This window comes from Mobula birostris, chromosome 1 (genome assembly GCF_030028105.1).
Source record: "Mobula birostris isolate sMobBir1 chromosome 1, sMobBir1.hap1, whole genome shotgun sequence".
In the NCBI taxonomy this organism is placed as follows: domain Eukaryota; kingdom Metazoa; phylum Chordata; class Chondrichthyes; order Myliobatiformes; family Myliobatidae; genus Mobula; species Mobula birostris.
Window position 1 is genome coordinate 121,907,096 of NC_092370.1, and position 21,230 is coordinate 121,928,325.

Consider the following 21,230-nt stretch of genomic DNA (forward strand, 5'->3'; position numbering starts at 1 on the left):
ACCCTACAACTTGCAATGTATGGGTTATGATTGTTTATTATTTCTGTTTTGGAATGTATTCTTGGACCGGACATGGTATAGAATCTTCTTTACAATTCACTTAAAAGGGTGTTGTTTGTATTTCAGGAGACACTCGCAGAATGTGATAAAGTGGGAGAAAATATGTTGGTAATTAAAAGATTTCTACTTTCCTTTGTGTAGGGAAACACTTCCTCATCCTGAATCCCCTGAATGGACTACCTCTAATTTCATCTGTATTTCAGATATACAAAAAAAGGCTATTTGGCCCCTCTAGTGTATGATAGTTCTCAAAGAAGCTCACTTACATTTGTCTTTCTTTGAAGCCCCATGGGCAGATGAGGTAATTTTGCTTTGGCAAATCCTACAGGCCATTTCAGGGTTATGAAGTTCAATTAAATTCAAAATTCTGACTTGCATACGTATATGCATGTGTTCCTATGAGTGGCAAAACTAGTTCCCTCACCCCTTTCTTCCCACTCTTAGTAATTCTTCTTCCTTAACTCCCCCATGTGCCTTTGATGCCACTCATTACAATAATGTGAAGACATGGTTACCATAGCGAGTGATCTTTGTGTACATTCTGACTTGCGGACAACAACAACTTAGAGATGTTTGTATAAATGAAACCTGTTCATTACCCAGGAACAGACGTAATATAATATTCCTCTTATTCAAGCACACCAAACGGGGAGAAAAAAAGGTCATAATTTAACCCTTTCAATCCTGATATCCTTGTGCTAAGGTTGCAGCACGCCCCCCCCCCCAATGTAAGGTAATGTACCCTTTCCAAAGTGCAAAATACAGAGCTTCAAACGGTATTGTACAACTTCAATGAAAGTAACCAAAAATGCAGATTCTGCAAATCTGAAATCTAAACTGAAAATGCTCAAAACACTCAGCAGGTCAGGTAGCATCTGAGGAGAGAGGGGGAGACTGGGTTCTGTCTTCATAATTTAACCATTTTATTCTTGATATCCTTGTGCTAAGGTTGCATCACACCTCCATTGTAAAGTAATGTACCCTTTCTAAGATGCAAAATACAGAGCTACAAACAGCTCCAAATAGTATTGTACAAGCTTAGTGAAAGTAATCAAAAAGCGCAGATGCTGCAAGTCTGAGATCTAAACTGAACATGCTCAGCACACTTAGCAGCTCTGGCAGCATCTGTATAGTGAGAGAGAGTTAACATTTCAGGTTGAAGATATCTTATTGGAAACATTAACTCTGTTTCTCTTTCTGCATGTGCTATCCGACCTATTGAGTCTTCCCAGCATTTTCAGATTCCTGTATCAGATTTGCAGCATCTGTGGTTCTCTATGTGCTAATGAATTCACTACCTCCTCTTCTTTTCAGCTTGTCCCTACTAACCCTCAGTGGTTTCTCCTTCCCTTTTCATCTTCAGTTCTGAGGAAGGATCTTGGACTTGAAACATCAGCTGTGTCTCCATCCAGAATTACAGCCATAGAATCGTGCAGCATAGGAACATGACCTTGGCACAACTGGTCCAAGCTGACAGATACCCATTCACACTCATCCCATTTGCCCACATTTGGTCCATATCCCCCTAAACCTTTGCTGTCCATGCACCTGTCCAAATATTGTGTAAGTTTCCCTGCCGCAACAGTTTTCTTTGGTAATTCATTCCACGTACAGACTACCCTGGGTGAAATGGGTGCCCTTTAGATTCCTGTTCAACCTCTCCTCTCGCACCTTAAACATTAGCCCTTTAATTGTTGATTCCCCAGCCCTGGAGAATAAACTGTGTCCTGTCTATGACCCTCATGGTCTATATGTGAGCCTGCTAACTATTCTGAGCATTTTTCTGCATTCATTATTGTACAAGCTCTATCCTTTCACCTTTCAATTACACATTGTGCTTCAAGATTTAAAACAAGGACTTGCATTTATACATTGACTTTCCCATCCTCAGGGCATCTAAGACATACTACAGAGCAGACAAAATGTTTCAGCAACTGTGTACTCCTCTAGTTCACACTATATTGACCTTGATTTATCTTCAATTCACTTTTAATTTGTAGTAAGATCCAGAATTATAATTCTCAATTATTGATTTTGGTTTTGAAACACACATTCAGATTAATCACAACTATCTTCTTTTGAGTATATTTATCTATATTTGAATAAAATCAGAACATGTTATAAATACATATAAGGTTAGTTAGCATCGACAGTGGCCTGGTTATCAGGATAAACCCTATGTTGGAACTATATTAGGGACACATCACACTTGGGCAATTACATATGGTTATTAGACCTGCACAGACAGGCACCTCCCAGTCTCCACCCAGCTAACAGGAGTCACCTGCCACTCATTTCCAACTCATCACCTGTGGCCTATTTAAACCCTGTTCTCAACCACAGTCATTGTTCACCCAGCCTCAACCAGTCACTCCTAACTTTTAATTGCCTTGGCATATTAAGTATCTGTTCTCTCTTGTTTTATGGCTTGTTATTTGCAATTTATTATTAAAGTGTTCACTCACCACTAAATCATGTCTGCTGCTCTGCACTTGGGTCAAGACTCCTCTACATTTCCTGACAGGTTTCTTTTAGCCCTGATGCAGAAGGGGGAAGTGATGGGCTTGGTAGGGAACCCAAGCTGCATGTACAGCGTTTGGTCCAGAAAGTTGTCTGCTGCGCTGGAATCCACCAGACCCTCTTGTGTGTGTAGATCCATCGGGGTGTGGAGGAAGTCAGAGAGAGTGAGTCAGGCTATGGTGCTGGGATGAGGGACTGTCGAGGAATGTGCCAGATAGAAGGCCCCTTATCTATACCTGGTGATGCTGTTAGACCATAAGATATAGGAGCAGAATTAGGTTATTCAGCCCATTGAGTCTGCTCCACCATTCCATCCTGGCTGATCCTGTATCCCACTCAACCCCATACACCTGCCTTCTTGCCATAACTTTTGATAAGAGTGTAAGAGACAGGAGCAGAAAATAAGAGACATAGGAGCTGTCTTCCTGGATGTGGTGGTCATTTGTTGCGTGTGTGACTGGCTGCCCCACAGCAAGTGCACAAATAGTTTCTCCAATGATCCTCGTGCTCTCAGATTGGGATGGGGTTGGGTTAAGGGAGCTCTTCCTAACAGCATGGGTTCTGGTGGCTTTGCCGATGAGAGTAGACAGCTTGTCTTTCAAGCGCTTGGAGAGGCTGTGATGGTAATGGGCCAGCAGCAATGCCACACTCCATTGTGAGGGTCCTGAATTCCTTGGTGTGATCCAGCACCGAGCGTGAGCCTTGACGCAGGCGAACTATCTGGTTTCCTGCCTCCCTTCAACTTCCTGGATGGTTGAAAACAGAGTGCATCTCAGCGGTGAATTCCTCAGATTTATTGCAAGTGCTGGGTTTATTATCCCATTTAGCAGTAGCCCATGTCAGAGGTCGCCCAGCCAAGAGACAGATGATGAAGGCAATCTTGTCTTGGTCCATGGTATATAGAGATGGCTGGAGCTCAAAGCGTAAGATGCTCTGGGACATAAAGTTGCAGCATCGGGGAGTACCAGGAGTCCACCCTCTCTGATCTGGACTGATTACCAGGCCCCCATATCCATTCAGCAGATTAACTCAACCCACTTCAGGCTCACTAGGATCTCCTCCTCAATCAATTCACCTTTACCATCTCCAACTGACCCAGCTCCAAGAACAACCTGTCACGATAGTTCGACCCAGCTGAGTTAGAGGTTGGCCCTCGGCTCATCATCCCATCCTCGCAGATCCTCACCCCGGTCATCTGGGACCTTGAAAACCAGATCAGGCAGTCTCTACAGCATGAGCCTGCTCGGCTGACATACATGACAACCACACGTATGTGCCATCGGCCGTGAGCCTTTAGGCATTCTAGTGGGCCCATTCATCGCCTGTCTCCGGCCATACAGGTGCACGACAGACCCTGCATTTTCTGCAGCATCATTTCTGGTGGCCTACAGATGTACATCAGTTCATTGTTACCTGCCCAAAATGCACCCAGTCCAATTCCTCCAACCAGCAACCCTCTGTTCTCTTGCAGTCCCTACTGGGCCCTCGATGCCTGTGATACCATATCTCCATAGATTTCATCATGGGTTTTCCTCCTTCTGATGGGGCCTCAGTGATCATGACAGTGTGGACCAGTTCTCCTAGGTAGCATACTTCATTGTCCTCCCCAAACTTCCATCAGCTGCTGAGAGGCGAACGCAGTCCTCCATCGTTTCCCTCAGGAAAATGTTCTGGGCCAGGACTCAGAACTTGTCTCCCACCTCTGACAAGCCTTCTGCTCCCTGCTCAGCACCTCAGTGAGTTTATCTTCTGGCTACCATCCATAGAATAACGGTCAGACAGAAAAAGCCAATGAGGAAATGGAGACATTTCTGCAATGCTTTGTCACCTCTAATCAATCCACGTGGAAGAACTATCTCTTGAGTCTTTTTTTCTAAGAACTGTTAAGAGGAGAAGTGGTTCTTTTCTTTCTTTATATTAGCTTAATACTATACATGATTTTTTGACAGTGTATATTCCTTTCTTTGTTTGTACTATTATAGAAATATGTATTTGAGATGACCTCTCCTCTGGTTTGAATTTATCCTTATTCTTTTAAATCAATAAAAAAAGATTGAAAGTGAGACTGAACTATCTGCTCCTGGCCGAGCTGTCCCATAATCTACACAACTCCTCTGACAGGTATGTCACCCTTTGAAGTGCTTCATGGCTACCAACTCCCATTGTTCCCCACAGAGCAAACCAACAGTTGAGATCCAGGGCCCTGGTTTGTCAATGCTAGAATGCTTGGAAGGCAAGGAGAGGACCATCCTAGCAGTCAACCACACAGCCAGTCTACTATGGCCTGGAGACTGTGTCTAGCTGTCCACCTGACATCTGTTCCTGTGCAAGGACTCCTGAGTTTCCCACCACAGTTCATCGGTCCCTTCAACATTGCATCAATCTAGTCAGTTACTGTCTGCTGCCGCTGATTGTCGGGTCCACACCTACCAGGGATTCTTATCATTATGGATGGCGTGTGCATTATCTGGTTGACTGGGAAGGAAATGGCCTGGAGGAGAGTTCTTGGGTGCCATCTTGGATCTATTGCTCAACAAGGAGTTCTACCAGACCTGTCTGGATCATCCTGGGCCTTCAGGTGCCGGCTGCAGGGGGGCTGGTGTCCTGTCAGGCCTGCACAGGCAGGCACCTCCCAGTCTCCACCCAGCTGACAGGAATCACCTGCCACTCATTTCCAACTCATCACCTGCAGCCTATTTAAACCCAGATCACACCCACAGTCCTTGTTCACCCATCAAACCAGACAGCCTCAACCAGTGGCTACTAGACTGTAGTCACCTTGTTGCCTTGTCATGTTAATTATCTCTCTTGTTTTGTGGCCCCTCATGGCTTGTTATTTTGCAATTTATTATTAAAGTGTTCGCTCTCTGCTAAATCACCTCCGCTGCTCTGCATTTAGCTCAAGCCTCCTATACATTTGACATCACTGCTGTCTCTCAGGGACATTTCCTTGGGCCCCTCCTATTCCAGGTTTACATTCTTCTCCCAGAATTTAGGATAACTTTCAACTTGCTCGTATGTCACACAGTCATACAGTGGTGAAACTGGCCTGTTCAGCTCATTATCTGCATTCAACCTCACCAACACCTTCACACACCTCCGCCATTTTCTATTTGACAAGCTGTTTGTCCAGTATCCATCTTGAGTGAAATGAAATGTTTTCAACTGAATTATGGAAAATCTGCTGTCATTGCCCACAGTCCCTGTCACAAACTCCATTCCTAAGCTATGCACTCACTCCATCCTTTACCACCTCTTCCCATTGGCAGGAGGGTCAAGAGATACACCATCGTAGCGCAGAGGTTAGCGCGACACCTTTTTCAGCTTGGGGCATCAGAGTTTGGAGTTCAATTCTGGTGCCATCTTTTAGGATTTTGTCCTTTCTGCCCGTGACCACATGGGTTTTCTTTGGATGCCCAGGTTTCCTCCCACAGTCCAAAGAGTTAATTGCTCATTGTAAGTTGTCCTATGGTTGGGACAGTGTTAAATAGGTGGGTTGCTAGGCAGCATGGCTTGTTGGACTGGAAGGGCCTGTTCCGTTCTATGTCTCTCAATAAAGTAAAATTAGAGACAGAGAATGAATGTGATTGACAGAAGAACCCAAAAGAGAAAGGAGGATTTTTTTTTTGAGGTTGAGTATTTGGAGTCTGGAATGCACTGTTGGGAACAGATTCAATTGTAGAGTTCAAAAGGGATAAGTACCTGAAAGAGAAAGAATTTACTTGGGTGTGGAAGAGGGTGGGGGAGTCAGACTAGGTCGATTGATCTTACATAGAGCAGATACAGATTGAATGGGTTGAATGTCCTTCTTCCATTCTGTAATCATTCTTTGATTTGCCCTGCTGAAGCTGAACTGGACCGTTCAAAACTTTGATGTCATATAGGACTCATTGCCAGTCTTGTGGCTACTATTCCCTGTCATTGGTAAATTCACCTCCAAGCTTCATCACTGTCTCACTCTTCTACTACTGAAAACCTCATCCATGCTTGTATGATCTTCAGAGTGGACTGTACCACTGCATCTGAATGCTTATAAACTTACAGTCATCCAAATACATGTTGGCCATGTCTTCCCTTGCACCAGATTACCACCACCTCTGCTTTTGATGGGCACTGGTTATTGCTTAATCAAATCACTTCTTTAAAAATATTGGTCTTTGTTTTCAACTCCTTCCATAATAACAGCTTTGTAATCTCTAGTCTTACAGCCCTCTGAGATATCTACTTTCCTCCTTTGTAATACCCTCTAGTCTTACAGCCCTCTGAGATATCTACTTTCCTCTAGTTCAGATCTTTTCATCATTCTTGTATCTTTGACTCTACCACAATAGCATCTGTACCTTCAACTATCATGGGCTTCTCTCCTTAAACCTTTCCAATTCTCTCAACTCCTTTAAGATGCCTCAAAATCTTAATTTTTTTAAGCAAGCTTTTTGGTTATTATCTCCTCATGCATTAACATATGTTTTTCTAGGGGGATCGGTTGCTACATTAAAGTTGCTGTACATATGGAAGTTGTGGGTATGGTTGAGTGGCTATTTTGATTGTGTGTCTGAACTCTGTAGCAGCTTAAATAGCCAGTGTTTGAAGAAAGGTACCATTTTGAATTATATACCAGCTAATTGAAGTAGCTATTATACATAGCATAGAATGTTATGATATAAATACAAGTCATTCTATCCAACTTTCCACTTCTGCTTCTCTCTCTATTACTTCTCACACTGTCAGCACTCATCTCTAGTCCTTCTCCCCTCATAGACCTAGATCTCAATTAAATACGTCCCTGAAAGTCAGCTCTGCCCCTTCTTTTATGACTCAGTGAGACAGAGTCACAAACCTAGAGCCCATGAATTATGGTAAGATAGGTTATAACAACACACCGTCGAGCGTTTCAAATTCACCTTTTCACTGGTGTCAGTGAAGCATATCCTCACGTTGTCACGGAAGTGGTTAATCATCGCCTCATCATCATTAACTTGATTTGGCAGATCTGTGGTATGACAAGCATGTACAGCATTCCCTTTGAGACTGACGGAGGGAATCTGATTAGCAGTTTTAGAAATTAGATCTGGGTTTTGTCCAAACCAGTTTTGTTATTTTAAATTCGAATTTGTCCGTGTAATATTGTTTTTAAAAATTGGTTCTTTTTGTGCTCGGCATCCAAATGGAGGCAGCCTATTTCTGATTAGGTTCTGTTCCTTTCCCCACAATATAACATAGGAATACTGCACAGGAACAGACCCTACAGTACATTATGTCTGCATTGACCATGATGTCAAGTTAAGTTAAACCTACCCGCCTACAGATGATCTATATCACTCCATTCCCTGCATGGTGATGTGACTGTCCAAATGCTGTTATTATATCTGCTTCCACAAACATCCTTGGCCACCTAACACTCCTGACGTAAAACAAACATCTGCTCTGCACATCTTTAAGCTTTCCCCTTTCACCTTAAAGCATTGTCCCCTAGTATTTGACATTTTCACCCCGGAAAAAAGACTCTGACTAATTCTATTTATGCCTCTTATGGTTTTATAAAACCTCTACCAAGTCTAACCTCAGCTGACAACATTTCACAGAAAACAACGTAAGTTTATTAAACTCAGATTGGTAATAGGTACCGAGGTACTTTGAAAAACATTGTTGTGCGTGCCATTCTTGCAGGTCATTTCTTCATGTCTGTACATCAAAGTAACACAAGGAAAAACAACAACAGAATGCAGGATATCGTGTTACAGTTATGGAAAAAGTGCTATGCAGGGAGGCAATCAGGTGCAAGGCATGATAAGGTAGACTGAGGTCAAGAGTTCATAAGGTGGTAGAAGAATTTAGTCTTGTAACAGTGGAATAGGAGCTGCCATTGAGCCTAGAGGTATGTACTTTCAGATTTTAATGTCTTCTGCCCATGAGAAAGAGGGAAGAGGAGAGAATGTCTGGGGTGGGAGGGGTTTTTGATTATGTTGACTGCTTTTCTGAAGCAGTGAGAAGTGTAGATGGAGTCCATGGAGGGGAGGCTGGTTTTTGACATATGCTGAGCTATGTCCACAATGCTGCAGTTTCGTACAGTCATGGGCAGAGCAGTTTGCATGCAAAGCTGTGATGCATCTGGATAGGATGTTTTATGGTGCATCCTGTTACATACCCCGTAACTGGGTTACCAAACCAGCAGAAATGGACCACTAGTTGGAGTCTGGATTACTGGAAACTAATAAAGTTTTATTAAAGAAATAAGTAACACAGTTCTCTAATCGTAAGGATATAAATGCAACAGGTTAGCAATGATAAAACACACATGTACACAGAACTAAGGTAATAGGAATCAACCAAGCTCTATTGCAGTCTAGGGGTAAAATGATCAGTCTCAAGTGACGCAGAGTTCAGTTCAGCTTAGTACAGTTTGCAGTAATCGCTGTTGTGCCGTTGGAGAGAGAGGGAGAGAGATGCAAATTTTGATTCAAGCAGACCTTTGATGTTCTTCCCAGTTGGCTTTTGGGCGAACCCTTTTATGTCTTCTATCCCGCTGTGGTCACCGACTGTGACCCCTCCGTTCTGGATACGACCGTTCTTCTGTGGTGAACCCGGAACCCAGGCAAGGGCGGACACACACACCAGGTTCCCGCCGATCGTACCTTTTCACCCTGTGAGTCTATGGTCGGTTCCCTCGAACTAGACCTCCAAACTCCCACCAACTTGTGGGGGCACACCGCTCTTCCAGGGTCTCGGTATCTCGTGATCTCGTGGTGTGTCATGCCTTAGCGAACCTGTTCTTTTTATCCCCCTGCTGGGGTATCGCCTGTCCATCAAACTTCAAACAGTTCAGGTTCAAAGCAATCGGTCTGTCAATATCTGAATTGTGTTTCTTTCTCGTTGATCTCTCTCTTCTCTCTTATTAGCATTTTGAATGTTTCTCCATTGTCTCTCTTATCTCCCTCTCATTAGCATCAATCTTCTGATAACTTGGTTTGTCGTCACAATCCATGAAAATTGGTGAGGATCAATGCCAAATTTACTTAGCCTCCCGAGGAAGCAGAGGCACTGATGTACTTTCTTGGCCATGCTGTTAATGTGGCTGAACATGACAAGCTATTGGTGATTGTTATAACAAGCTACTGGTTATAACAAGGTTTGGTTCTTCCTTAGATATTTAGTTAACTACAGTGTTAAAAGTCACTCTTGAACTGGTCTTCAGACATCAGTATCTAAGTAGTGGTGCTGTCATGCATGAGAATACCATTGGATGCTCATGTTATCTGAACTAGAATATAGCCTCACCACCTATATTTCCCTGTAATATGTTGGAGTTTTAAGTCTATGTTTTTGTGTTTTATTGTACTGTGCACAACCAGAAATGTATTGATTGGAGATTTGATTGGAGAAATTGTAATTTCTGTTGTTGTATATTTTTAAATTATGAATTAATTTAACATTACAAATCTTCTGAAAATACAACAATGTGTGAACATTGAATACTATTATTACTGATGCTAATGAGAGAGAGATAAGAGAGACAATGGAGAGACTGTGGTATGAGAAAGAGACACTTTATTGGATTATTTACATTAGTTCACTGTTGGCTTTGCAGAGGAAACAACTTCTGGTAACGAGAATTCCTCTACTTTCCATGCTGTAATTGGACATTAATGATTAAAATTAACCAGAGAAAATTTGGCAACATTAACATTGGTGATCATTAATTTACATTCCTTAATTAATTTACATGAATTACTTCTCACTGGCTTGGTAAAGCAGCCAACATAATCAAAGATCCCACTCATCCCCAGGCATTCTGTCTTCTCTTTCCTCCCATCATGCAGAAGATACAAAAAAGCCTGAAAGCAGATACTAGTAGACTCAAGGACATCTTCAAACCAGCTATTGCAAGATTATTGAATCGCTCCCTTGTGCAATAGGATGGACTCTTGACCTCACAATTTACCTCTTCTTAGCATCGCACTCTATTGTCTGCCTGCATTGCCCTTTCTCTGTAACTATAACAGTCTGTTTGTTTCCTGTTATTAAGATCATAAGATATAGGAGCAGAAATAGGCCCATTGAGTCTGCTCTGCCATTCATTCATGGACTGATCCAATTCTTCCAGTCATCTCCTCTGCCTTCTCCCCGTACCCTTTGATGCCCTGGCTAATCAAGAACCTATCAATCTCTGCATTATATGCACCCATTGACTTGGCCTCTACAGCTGCTCATGTCAACAAATTCCACAGGTTTACTACCCTCTCACTAAAGTAATTTCTCCGCATCTCTGTTCTAAATGGACGCCCTTCAATCCTGAAGTCGTGCCCTCTTGTCCTAGACTCCCCTACTATGGGAAATATTTTGTCATATCTAATCTGCCTATCTAATTTTGCCATATCTAATCTGTTTAAGCTTTTTAACATTCGGAATGTTTCTATGAGATCCCCCCTCATTCTCCTGAACTCCAGGGAATACAGCCCAAGAGCTGCCAAATTTTCCTCATACGGTAACCCTTCCATTCCTGGAATCATTCTCTGGATCTTCTCTGAACCTTCTCCAATGTCAGTATATCCTCTCTAAAATAAGGGACCCAAAACTGTACACAATACTCCAAGTGTGGTCTCACGAGTGCCTTATTGAGCCTCAACATCACATTCCTGCTCTTATATTCTATATATCTAAAAAAGAAGGCCGACATTGCCATCGCCTTCTTCACCACCGACTCAACTTGGAGGTTAACCTTTAGGGTATACTGCACAAGGATTCTCAAGTCTCTTTGCTTCTCTGCATTTTGAATTCTCTCCCCATCTATATAATAGTCTGCTTGTTGATTTCTTCCACCAAAGTGCATGACAATACACTTTCCAACATTGTATTTCATTTGCCACTTCTTTGCCCATTCCCCTGAACTATCTAAGTCTCTCTGCAGGCTCTCTGTTTCCTCAACACTACCCTCTCCTCCACCTATCTTTGTATCATCGGCAAATTTAGCCACAAATCCATTACTCCCATAGTCCAAATCATTGACATACATCGTGAAAAGCAGCAGTCCCAACACCAACCCCTGTGGAACTCCATTGGTAACCAGCAGCCAGCCAGAATAGGATCCCTTTATTCCCACTCTCTGTTTTCCACCGATCAGCCAATGCTCCACCCATGCTAGTAACTTCCCTGTAATTCCATGGGCCCTTATCCTGCTAAGCAGCCTCATGCGAGACACCTTGGCAAAGGGCTTCTGAAAATCCAAGTACACCACATCTACTGCACCTCCTTTGTCTATCCTGCTTGTAATTTCCTCAAAGAATTGCAGTAAGATAGTCAGGCAGGATTTTCCTTTCAGGAAACCGTGCTGACTTTGGCCTTTCTTGTCATGAGCCTCTAGTTATTCCGTAATCTCATCCCTAAGAATTGATTCCAACAACTTCCCAACCACTGATGTCATGCTAACAGGTCTATAGTTTCCTTTCTGCTGCCTCCCACCCTTCTTAAATAGCAGAGTAACAGTTGCAATTTTCCAGTCATCCAGTACAATGCCAGAATCTATCGATTCTTGAAAGATCATCATTAGTGCCTCCACAATCTCTCCAGCTACAGCACTTCCTTCAGAACCCGAGGGTGCATTCCATTAGGTCCTGGAGATTTATCCACCCTCAGACCATTAAGCTCCCTGAGCACCTTCTCAGTCGTAACTTTAACTGCACAAACTTCACTTACCTGACACTCTTGAATGTCCGGTATACTGCAGATGTCTTCCACTGTGAAGACTGATGCAAAATACGCATTCAGTTCCTCTGCCATCTCTGTGTCTCTCATTACAGTATCTCCAGCATCATTTTCTACTGATTTATTTTTTTTCCCTTGTATAAGCTTAGAGTGTTGATGTGATGAAATAATCTGTATGGAAGGCATGTAAATTTTTTAGCTGTACCACAGTACATGTGACAACAATAAACCAATTGCCAATTACTGTTTTCTTTTTGTGTTTGAGGTGTCAACAAAACCACCTTCACAACCCTCCTCCACAATCTTAAGGTATTGGCTTAGAGGAACAATCCTGACAGTCCACAGTGGTTTCCCTTAATTTCCTTCCCATGGTTTCAGAAGAGGTGAGCAACATCTCAGAAAGAATCATTAGCAACGCCTGTGCAATGCTAGGATTTGTGAACAGGGGCACTGAATACCAAAGAAATGATGCAAACCTCTGGCAAATCTCTCGGATGAGCCTGAGTTGGAGCAGGACAAGGAGTTCTGGCTTCCGCAGGCTAGGCTGGATTTCAAAGCCTGCAGGAGATGCAGATATGATTTACTGAGATAATGAGGGACTCCGCAGAAAGTTGTGCTCATTTTCATTAGAAGGAAGAGCTACTGCATTCAAATTTTAGAGGGGTTGATATTAAGTACTAAGCCTGAACTGCATCTACTAAGAAGTGAGTTGTAACCAAAGTTAAAATAGAAGGTTACATAATTCTAAGGAAATGAGGAGAAATTCCTTCCCACGGTGTTGTTATCACTTGCAATACACATCTTGAAAGGGCAGTGGAACTTTGTAAAGTACCCATACTGGAGAAGATCACAAAAGTGAATGTGGAAATAAATGTGTAATGTGTTGACAGGGTGGCGGGACGGAGATCTGTCTCTACTAAAGGAGGTGTAAGTCACTCCTTCCCTCTGCTAGACTGCAGGTCACCCTTGGCAAGGTGTAGCACCTGCTTAGCCCCCTGTTCAGGGTCACGTGAAGCCTTGGTCATATGAGCATTTAGTGCATATTGCAAGTTCTGTTTATGCATCCATTGACGCCAGGCAGACAACCTCTGAAAGGTATTGATAATGGCTGGGGTCACCCGTCTTGTAAAGACACTGCCCAGAAGAAAACAATGGCAAACCACTTCTGCAGACATCTCAAACGACACAGCACATAACAATGACGATGATTGTAATGACAAAATGGTGAGTAATGCAAGCACATGTGGGAGAGATTGTTGGTCATTAGTGAAGGAGTTAGCATGGTTTCTGAAGCTAGCCATATCACAGGGAGTTTAGTTGAAGCAGTGCTCACTAGCTGGACAATAATGGTATACACACCTCCATCCAATGCACCAGAACTGGCAACAAAGATCATTAACTAAAGAAGCACATCTGAGTCATTTAAATATGTGAAAACAAAACTGATATGACTGCATAACTTTTAAGTTGCTGAATGATTCAGCCAAGGATTCACTTAATCTACTTCCCCTCTGGCATCAAATTTCTGAATGGTCCATGATCATTGCCCCGTCATAAACACAAGAGATCATGGAGATGCTGGAAATCCAGAGCAACACACACAAAATGCTGGAGAAACTCAGCAGGTCAGGCAGCATCTATGGAAATGGATAAACAGTCGACATTTCTGGCAGAGATCCTTCATCAGGACTGGAAAAGAAAGGGGGAGATACCAGACTAAGAAGATGGTGGAGGGGAAGGAGGACAAGCCAGAAGGTGATGGATGAAGCCAGATGAGTAGGAGAGGGGAGATGAAGAAAGGAGCTAGGAAGTGATAAGAGGAAAAGACGAAGTGCGGAGAAGAAGGAATCTGATAGGAGAGGAGAGTGGATCATGGGAGAAAGGGAAAAAGGAGGGGCACCAGGGGACATGATAAGCAGGTGAGCAGAAGATATAAGAGGTCAGAGTGGGAAGTAGAGGGAGGGGAGGGGAAATATTACCGCAAGTTAGATAAAGCAATATTCATGCCATCAGGTTGGAGGCTACCCAGATAGAATAAAGACAGCCATTAGTCTTGCGAAACCATGGAACTGCGCCTGGAAAGTCTTCACTCTCCAGGGCGCAGGCCTGGGCAAGGTTGTATGGAAGACCAGCAGTTGCCCATGCTGCAAGACTCCACTCACCATGACACCAATGTTGTCCAAGGGAAGGGCATTAGGACCCATACAGCTTGGCACTGGTGTCGTCGCAGAGCAATGTGTGATTAAGTGCCTTGCTCAAGGACACAACACGTTGCCTCGGCTGGGGCTCGAACTCACGACCTTCAGGTCGCTAGTCCAATGCCTTAACCACTTGGCCACGTGCCCACACACCCAGATAGAATATGAAGTGTTGTTCCCCCAATCTGACAGAGGTCTCATTGTGACAGAAGAGGAGGCCATGGACTGACATGTTGGAATGGGAATGGGGATAAGAATTGAAATGTTTGGTCACTGAGAAATTCCACTTTTTGGGATTGGAACTGAGGTGCTTGACGAAGCGTTCCTCCAAACTATATCGGGTCTTACCAAAGTTCAAAGTAAATTTATTATCAAAGTACATAAATGTTACCAAATACAACTCAACAGATTTGAGGTGAAGTGTTTCCTCACTGGAAGGACTCGTTTTTCCTATTTTTTTTAGCACTATTTATGCATTTTTGTGATTTCTGGTAATTTTATGTCTTTGCACTGTACTGCGGCTGCAGAAAAATATTTAATGTCATATAAGTGAGTGATTGTATATCTGATTCTGATTTGTACAAGTGTTTTCTGATTCTGATTTGAGTCATGGAGTTTCATAGGACAGAAATAGGCCCTTTTGCCAATACATCTATGCTCAACTTTGCCCAACTACACTAATCCATTTGCCTTTATTAGGATTGTATCATTCCATGCCCACGCCGACTGACTTTCTGTTCAAATGCATCATAAATGTAGTGATGTATCTGATTCCACCACGTTTCAGATATCAACTACTCTGTATGACCAAACCTCTCCGTAACTGGATTGCTGACTTTGTGACAGAAAGGCCACATTCAGTCCAAGTTGGCAGAAGCATCTCTAGCTCCATCATGCTGAGTTCGGTTCCTCCCTTGGCTGCCTGCTCAGCCCACGGCTGTTCACTCTGCTGACACATGGAAACATAGAAACATAGAAAATAGGTGCAGGAGTAGGCCATTTGGTCCTTCGAGTCTGCACCGCCATTCAGTATGATCATGGCTGATCATCCAACTCAGAACCCTGTACCAGCCTTCCCTCCATACCCCCATCCCTTCAGCTACAAGGATTATATCTAATTCCCTCTTAAATATAGCCAATGAACTGGCCTCAACTGTTTCCTGGGGCAGAGAGTTCCACAGATTCACCACTCTCTGTGTGAAGAAGTTTTTCCTAATCTCGGTCCTAAAAGGCTTCCCCTTTATCCTCAAACTGTGACCCCTCGTTCTGGACTTCCCCAACATCAGGAACAATCTTCCTGCATCTAGCCTGTCCAATCCCTTTAGGATTTTATACGTTTCAGTAAGATCCTCCCTCAATCTTCTAAATTCCAACAAGTATAAACCCAGTTGATCCAGTCTTTCATTATATGAAAGCTCTGCCATCCCAGGAATTAATCTGGTGAACCTTCTTTGTACTCCCTCTATGGCAAGAATGTCTTTCCTCAGATTAGGGGACCAAAACTGCGCACAATACTCCGGGTGTGGTCTCACCAAGGCCTTGTACAACTACAGTAGTACCTCCCTGCTCCTGTACTCGAATCCTCTTGCTATGAATGCCAGCATACCATTCGCCTTTTTCACCGCCTGCTGTACCTGCATGCCCACTTTCAATGACTGGTGTATAATGACACCCAGGCCTTGTTGCACCTCCCCTTTTCCTAATCGGCCGCCATTCAGATAATAATCTGTTTTCCTGTTTTTGCCACCAAAGTGGATAACCTCACATTTATCCACATTAAATTGCATCTGCCATGAATTTGCCCACTCACTTAACCTATCCAAGTCACCCTGCATCCTCTTAGCATCCTCCTCACAGCTAACACTGCCGCCCAGCTTCATGTCATCTGCAAACTTGGCGATGCTGCATTTAATTCCCTCATCTAAGTCATTAATATATATTGTAAACAACTGGGGTCCCAGCACTAAGCCTTGCGGTACCCCACTAGTCACCGCCTGCCATTCTGAAAAGGTCCCGTTTATTCCCACTCTTCGCTTCCTGTCTGCCAACCAATTCTCTGTCCACATCAATACCTTACCCCCAATACCATGTGCTTTAAGTTTGCACACTGATCTCCTGTGTGGGACCTTGTCAAAAGCCTTTTGAAAATCCAAATATACCACATCCACTGGTTCTCCCCTATCCACTCTACTAGTTACATCCTCAAAAAATTCTATGAGATTCGTCGGACATGATTTTCCTTTCACAAATCCATGCTGACTTTGTCCAATGATTTCACCGCTTTCTAAATGTGCTGTTATCACATCTTTGATAACTGACTCTAGCATTTTCCCCACCACCAATGTCAGGCTAACCGGTCTATAATTCCCGGTTTCTCTCTCCCTCCTTTTTTAAAAAGCGAGGTTACATTAGCTACCCTCCAATCTTGAGGAACTAGTCCAGAATCTAAAGAGTTTTGAAAAATTATCACTAATGCATCCACTATTTCTTGGGCTACTTCCTTAAGCACTCTGGGATGCAGACCATCTGGCCTTGGGGATTTATCTGCCTTTAATCCCTTCAATTTACCTAACACCACTTCCCTAGTAACATGTATTTCCCTAGTTCCTCCATCTCACTAGACCCTCTGTCCCCTACAATTTCCGGAAGATTATTTATGTCTTCCCTAGTGAAGACAGAACCAAAGTAGTTATTCAATTGGTCTGCCATGTCCTTGTTCCCCATAATCAATTCACCTGTTTCTGTCTGTAGGGGACCTACATTTGTCTTAACCAATCTTTTTCTTTCCACCTATCTATAAAAGCTTTTACAGTCAGTTTTTATGTTCCCTGCTAGTCTTCTCTCATAATCTTTTTCCCCTTCCTAATTAAGCTCTTTGTCCTCCTCTGCTGGACTCTGAATTTCTCCCAGTCCTCAGGTGAGTTGCTTTTTCTGGCTAATTTGTATGCTTCTTCTTTGGAATTGATACTATCCCTAATTTTCCTTGTCAGCCATGGGTGCACTACCTTCCCTGATTTATTCTTTTGCCAAACTGGGATAAACAATTGTTGTAGTTCATCCTTGCGATCTTTGACTGCGCTGCTCAAACCGGATCATCAAGTTGACCGATGACAGAACAGTTGCTGGCCTCATCAACAACAATGGCATACAGCGAGGAGGTAGAGCAGCCCGACAGAATGGTGTGAGAACTACAACTTAAGTCTCAACGTGGACGACGCCAAAGATATGAATGTGGACTTTAAGGAGTTGCAGGCTGACCACGCCGCACTGCACATAAAGGCTCTTCCATGGAGAAAGACAGGAGCGCCAAGTTTCCTGGAGAGCACATAACGGATGATTCCACCTGGCCTCTGAATACCGTCTCTTTGGTCAAGAAAGCAGAGCAGCATCTCCAGCTCCTAAGGAGACTTCGGCCAGCAAAGCTTCCTCCCCCTACCCTCCACCCCCACATCCTGACCAATTATTACAGGAGCACCATCGAGCATCATGACCAGCTACATCACCGACAGTATGGGAATGGCAAGGCATCTGACTGCACGTCCTGACAAAGGATTGCAAGAACTGGTGAGAGGGTTATCAGGGTCTCTCTTCGATCTATCAAAGATATTTATCGGAAGTGCTGCCTCTGCAGGGCCCTTAACATTGTCAATGATCCCTCACATCCATCCAACTCCTTGACTCCTACCATCAGGAAGGCAGTATCATAGCATTAACACAAGACCTGCTAGGATGGGAAACAGCATCGTCCCCCAGGCCGTAGACTACTGGACTCCCTGTCTCCTTCCAGGTCTCATCACGTGTGAAGCTCCAGTAGCATTATACTGCTTACTTTTTAACTTGTGTCATAAAAGCACCTTATTATTTGTTGATTTATTTGTGGTAATATTGCATTATGTGTTATGTGTGAGTTACACGTGCTGTCTTATGCAGCTTGCTCCTGCGGAACATTGTTTCATTTGGCGGTATATATATTATATATATGTTTGAATAACAATAATCAGAACTTGAAATCTGTGTAAAAAAGTTACCCCTTAAATTCCCCTTTAAACTTCTTTGTCTCGCCTAAAACAATGAACGTGAAAATGCAGTCAGCAAGGAGAAAACAGTTGGAAAGTAAGAATGTATGAGCTGCTCTAAAATAGCGACAATTTAATTGGTGACAGCTGTCTGTCATACTGTGGGAGGCAGACGGGAAGTCCATAACCATGGAATTAATTATTGGACAGATGGACATGCAGAGAAACCTTAAGTGCAGCAACACCATTATTTATGTGATCAAATCATAAACAAGAGAAAATCTGCAGATGCTGGAAATCCAAGCAACACACACAAAATGCTGAAGAAACTCAGCAGGCCAGGCAGCGTCAAAAAAGTACAGTCGACGTTTCGGGCTGAGACCCTTCGGCAGGACTGTTGATGTGAAACAGGTTAATATGAGGCCGGATTTATAGGCAGCTTAGCATGGAGGCATAGATTAATATAGCACAGAAATAGTCCCTATGGCCAAACCTGTTCAAGGTGCCAAAACAACTCGTCCCAGTTGCTTGCATTTGGCTCATAGCCCTGTAAAACCTTCCTATCCATATACCTGTCCAAATGTATTTTAATTTAAATGATACCCTCTTCTATCACTTCCTTTGGCACCTTGCTCCATATATGTTCTACCCACTGTGTGAAAAGTTGCCCCTTGCATCCCTTTCAAATCTTTCCCCTCTTACTTTAAATCTATATTAGATTAGATAAGACTATAAGGACACTCAGTCCTCGTTTATTGTCACTTAGAAATGCATGCATGTATTAAGAAATGATACAATGTTCCTCCAGAGTGATATCATGAAAAAAACAAGACAAACCAAAGACTACCACTGACAAGACCACATAATTATAACATATAATTACAGCAGTGCAAAGCAATACCATAATTTGATAAAGAGCAGACCATGGGAATGGTAAAAAAGTCTCAAAGTTCCGATCGACTCCCGATAGTCCCCGATAGCAGGCAGCAGAAGGGAGAAACTCTCTCTGCCATAAACCTCCAGGCACCGACAACTGTCGACGCATTGGAAGCACCCGACCACAGCTGACTCTGAGTTCATCCGAAAACTTCGAGCCTCCGACCAGCCCTTTGACACCGAGCACCGAGCACCAAGCACCATCTATGCCAAGTGCTTCGACCCCATCCCGGCCGCTGAGCAACAAGCAAAGCCGAGGATTCGGGGCCTTCCCCTCCGGAGATTCTGGATCACACAGTAACAGCGGCAGTGAAAAAGGCATTTCAGAAGTTTCTCCAGATGTTCCTCCGTTCTCTCACGTCTGTCTCCATCAAATCAGGATTGTACATGGCATCCTACTTGACAGATTACCGATATCATTCACTAGAGTGGCCGCGGAAGCTGCGTCACGTTGCCATCTTCTCTATATCTTCTAGATCTGGACTTCCCTACAATGGGAAAAAGACTGAGGCCATTCACATTATCTATGCCCTTCTGTAAAGTCACCAATGCAACCTCAGGAAAGAAAAAACACCCAGCCAATCCAGCATTTCCTTATACGCTAACTCAAATCCTTCAGTCCCAGAATCAACCTCGTAAATCTTCTTTGTACTCTCCCTGGTTTAAAGATATCTGCCCTTCAGCAGAATGACCAGAACTGTATAGAGGACTCGAAATGTGATCTTACCAACACCTCACACAGCTCCTGCATTCAATGCCCTGACTGATGAAGGCCTGCTTACACATTCTTTACCACCCTGTCCACTTGTGTAGCCACTTTCAAGGAATTACGTACCTACCCCTCCAATTGCATATGTGTGTCTTTCAGAGGGTATATGGAAAGGATGGAAATACTTTTTGTGGAAAATGATTTTTTAAACATGCCACTCATGACAAAACTGGACCAAAAATAGAATAAGAGACTATTTTCGTGAAAGTATAATTCAATTGTAAAATAGAAAATAATATGACTGGGACCATTTCTTAATTCAGTGTATCCATCACCCTCTGGAACAGGGAATTCCAGAAATTCAGAACTTAAGTTCAAGGTTAAGTTCATTTTTATTGTCATATACCATTGTGATATACATAGTGTAAATGTCATGCAAATTAGCTCTTCTCAACAACATAATACATTACAAACATAAGTTATATGAACATAAAATAACATATAAGTTATGCATGCATGGCGAAATATCCAAAATAAATATTACAAGTTGAGAGAGAAAAATGAAATATAATATACGGTAGAGTTGGACCATGAGATGTACTTAGTTCTATTAATGACATTTGACTCTTGAGATTCATCACATGCTCATTAATCTGATGATATCCGAGAAAGATGACATTCACCAGAACAGTGCATAAATTGGAGAATTAGTTCAATCACGAGACATAGGGAAAACAGGGTTTAGCACAAGGAATGGTAGAAACAGGCAGCAAATCTGTTTTACATTGTGGTTTTGGTGAATTCTTCATTTATGAACTGTGAGATAGAATGCTACATGCAAACAGTGAAGAACAGTCCCAGAGCTATAAGGACATCACAGCATAGAAAGTAGAAGCAGGAATGGTAGAAAATGTGCTGCAGGAACTCAGTGGGTCAGGCAGCATCTATGGAGAGAAACAGACAATCAATGTTTCAGCTTGGGACCCTTCATTGGACTGAAAAGAAGGAGGGACAAACTAGCATAAAAATGTGGGGGAGGGGGTGGAGCAGGAGCTGATGGATGATAGATGGATCCAGGTGGGGGGGGGGTGA